At 38.1% G+C, this 4388-nt stretch overlaps 1 long non-coding RNA gene across 1 annotated transcript; it reads right to left on the bottom strand.

The window, feature by feature from the left end:
• Positions 1 to 2220: 2220 nt before the first annotated feature.
• On the bottom strand, positions 2221 to 3405 carry LOC121388005. The gene is made up of 3 exons (XR_005959918.1): positions 3094 to 3405; positions 2670 to 2726; positions 2221 to 2303 (listed from the first exon to the last, which is right to left on the bottom strand). It is a non-coding gene; the product is annotated as an uncharacterized LOC121388005 (long non-coding RNA).
• Between the last annotated feature and the right edge of the window lie 983 nt (positions 3406 to 4388).

Genomic DNA, 4388 nt, shown 5'->3' with positions numbered 1-4388 from the left:
ACTCGCTCTGGGTGGGAGTCGGTACCGGGCTGTGAACCTTGTACCTACCGACATTATGTCCGATGGTTTAACTACGACACCAACGATGCCGTTATCGCCGTAAGGTCAGGTCAGGTCATAGGGATTAACGTGCACATTCAGAGTTAGCTGTTGTAGCGCATGCCTGTCGTGGGCGTAGGTGTCGACCCATGTCGGTTTCTCTGTCCAGGACAGGAAAAGGTTTGGGGTGGGTGGGATAAGGGTTCGCCCACGCTGGCATGTGCAAGGAAGCACAAACAGCCCGACCAGAGTCGGTACCGGATGAAGGTTGGTTTTGGTGCTATCGAATTTGCAAATGTCTCGTAGGATTAAAGCCAAATAGCAAATGTTGCGTAATTTCGTGAAGGTAATTTTGACGCACAATTTAGAGGGTCATTCCTTTAATTGTAGCAACTGTAGAAAATAGTTGTCGCAGCACTTTGACCTCTGATTGTACAGTAATATTTAAATGTATTATAAAATAAACACTATTTCTGAGTTGTCTAGTTCATTCCCTGTACTTTTGAGTCATTATTGGACCTGCCATTACTCTTCTTTCCCTCAAAAAGGACCGTCGGAAAATGCCGACCTTTAAAAATACCCATGTCGCAAATGAGGATCAGCATAAAACGGGCATCACAAATACATGATTGTTACCTCTAAAGTATGTTTTTATACTCGGGTAAGCACAACAGCATGGCACCTTTTCAAAACATGTGTCTACTCTACTTAAAATCATCTTAAATTATGGAATATTCACTAATAAATCATGTCGCAAATTCTAGGTCACGTACGTTATCCAATTTGAAAGAGAAAACTACGTAGGCCTGACGGCCTAGATCGATTCGGATTAATGACTAAATTCTGGTAAATATACTTAATTATGTGTATCTGCTTATCCTTCCTCTGAAAAATGTACATAAAAGATGCAGAAAGACAAATAATCCATAATACTGGGCCGTGTCTGTAAGGGTGTCACGTACGAACGTTCCCGTCTTACAAAAGTAGACACTTAAGCGCATTAATACATAGTTTGGCTTGGAGTTTCTGAGATGTACAAGGGCACAAGCAGAGAAATGCTGATAAAATGTAGTGCATATATGACTACAGGCCCTTCTTACTGCAAATGTCACGTACGAAACTGTCACGTACGTTATCAGACATCCATTAGTCTGCGTTCCAGGCTGAATCAACATTTTAGATACAACATCGACGGGCAAAATTGTCGTCTGCATGGCGCACATGTTTGGACCCCGATTTTATTCTTAAATACATCAGGTATGCTAGAGATTCATTAGATATTTTTGCATGTACTGATAGTTCACTACATATAGCCCATAAAGAAAAACTTGAAACCCTGTGCAAGAACATACGTCCCATCGGTGGCACGATGAAACTTCATGCGGTGTATGGCCAAGGTGATGGTCAGATTAAAGTCGCTCAACTCTCGTGTTACTGCGAACATTGCTTTGATACTGGTACGATGTATTGCGGATGCGATTCATGGGAGCATCGTGTTATTGAGAACAAATCTAGGAAGGCCACCACAACCAGAGAAGATGCGGCATCGAACCCCGTCACTGCGACCACCGTGGAGACACCAACTAACCCTCCCCCCACTGCGACAGTATCTACAAGTAGCCCTGCCGTGGAGGTCACACAAACTACCCCTCCTCCAACCATGCCGGCTGCGACAGTATCTGGCCCTGCCGTGGAGACCGTGCATCAGAAACCATTCGAACTTGTCCCAATTACCGCTCCTGTTCATCCAACCGCATATTTGAACAAATGGGTGATAGTAATGTACGATGGCAAGCTCTATCCTGGAATGGTACAAGCCGTAGATGAGGACGACTTGGAAGTGAAGGCAATGTCTCGCATTGGGCGTAATCGTTTTTTCTGGCCCATGTTTGATGATGTCGTATGGTATGCCAATACTGATGTCATTTCCTTAATTTACAAACCTACTCCTGTAACAAGCCGCAGCCGCCATCTTTAAGTTAACCCGTGTGAGTGGGACGCTATACTGAAGGTACTTGGTTTGGATTAAAGGGATTGAATTACATAGGGCCTAACCATGACGTTATTCTTTGAACATGTGGATGGCACTATGGACAATCATTTTAAACCAAACCGAGTCACGTACGTTATCCCCAGATGTTGTGAGGATACACCGTTCGTGTGTCCTTTGGAGATAATGTAGCATTTGGGTTAAATCCCTCAAATCAGAAAGACAACAATGCTGGGTAGGATTCGGTTTATTTGGCAACCGTCAAATAAAGGTCCTGAAAATAGTATATAAAAATATGTAATATAATATAATTGGTAAAACACCGTGTCGTCATCCTCATACAATGCAAATGTTATACATCTCACAACTTTACAAAATACACATCGTCAAGGATACCAAGTTATAGATTACTTAACAGTTATACGTTATCAGAATAAACATGTATATACATCCAAAACCTCATCCGTGGACATAACCCACTGATTCAATACAACATAAATACACTACTGGTTCATCGATCCAGCTTACAAAATGACAAGCGCTGGCCAACACGCTTGTGAAACCAACAACACACGAAAAATGCGTGCGTTGTTACTGGAAACTATACACACAAACACCTATAAATAGTTAAGTTACACACCTTGGCTGTGGGCTATGGACCGAACTGGTTGCCGAGTATTAATGACAATTCCTCATCCTATAAACAAACATCATAATATAAGCGAAAATATATAATGGTTAGACCTATATATATTTATAGTTATTGTATACAATATAATTACCCTAATAATTATTGTCTTTACAGTTAGTAAATTAAGAATATATATTTAAAAATACATTAAAATTACATTAAATATACTTTTAAATACTTATAACCACTACCTTTCCCTAGTGTCAACTACATTATCAATTTATATCTATCCATAGTTAATACAGATTATGATTTTTATTTATCAATAGTTAATACAGATGATTTTATATCTATCAATAGTTAATACTTAAATCATAATGGAACATAATGTGCACAATAATTATATAAATATATAAATTCATGTTAGTCAAACCTGTGTAACCGTCGCAGAAAAGATGAAAAAATAATCAAGAAATTGTTGAGAATTATGTCGTGTGTTGATGGCTTGCTGTTCAATGTGAATGTGGCACGGACTAGCCGTGACCAATGTCACATGACACCAGAATAAAATATCATTGGCTAAACTCCAATTTGACTGGAAAGAAAGGTTAGGGCGTTGTCTAATAGGGTATTCTCTACGACGAATATCCTAAAAACAAACGAAATAACCCATTAATAAAATATTATAAAATAAGTAGCAAATAAAATAAAACATATATACATACAGTGTTATATATTTTTACCCCGTTACAATAATGTCCTGGTATCTTATACATGTCATAGTTAGGGGAGGTAACCCTGTACGTGTTTTGTTAGAATTGTTTTATTTTAAGCACTTACTTGTTGATCAAAAATCAATTTATGAACTATTTACTTGTATTACAGGCATATTTTCAGTGACATTCATTAATTAAATGGGCAATATGCACATGATTCGCTAGATTATCATTCTACATGTTAGCCAAGGTCATGGTGATGGATAGTTTTGTTAGTAAATATAAACAGATTGCAAGAAACTTTTACAAACGACCATATCCTAATTTAACGTCACGTACGTTATCCGTACCTTTTGATACAGTTGTCAATAATAAGTGAACACTTCTGAGTAGTATACTTCCCTTTTGTGTTATTTCATGTGTTTGTTAGGTGCAGATAAACTGTGAAATTTACCTGGAGCAAGTCTGTCACCAATTCTATGCAGTTTGGAACATAAGGTATCAATCTGTGCATAAAAATGTAGTCAGATTGTGTTATTACAAACATCGATCTTGAACAAATTAGTAAAGAAAGTTGTATTTTTCAAGTTGATTTCATTAAAGATGTTTCTTCTTGTTCAGAAAATGTATTTTGTTCACTTCCTAACATGACCAATTTGTATATTTATAGGGTACAATTCCTAAGGAGGGCATGACGGGTCACGTACGTTATCAGTACGACTTTCTTAGTTCAACATCCGCCACTGTTAAAAGGGTGACTCTTTACAGGGGAATTTATTTTTAAATAGTTACAGACAATTTAAGACTATGCAGGCAGGTCACTTTTAACATTCTCAGAAGATATTTATTTTTCAACATTCATACTTTATTGGTTGCTACAGTTAATGGAGAATGACCCTAGAATGGTTCATCAAAAATTAAAGATGGAGCTAATTGGTTGATTTGACTTAGCTGATCGAAAGGTAGCTCCTTGCTGGAACCTTTTGGGATTGGGTAGAGTGAGCCGGTATTC

This window comes from Gigantopelta aegis, chromosome 14, assembly GCF_016097555.1.
Source record: "Gigantopelta aegis isolate Gae_Host chromosome 14, Gae_host_genome, whole genome shotgun sequence".
NCBI lineage: Eukaryota > Metazoa > Mollusca > Gastropoda > Neomphalida > Peltospiridae > Gigantopelta > Gigantopelta aegis.
The sequence above is the reverse complement of the archived record's forward strand: the minus strand, read 5'-3'. Positions and strand labels throughout refer to the sequence as shown.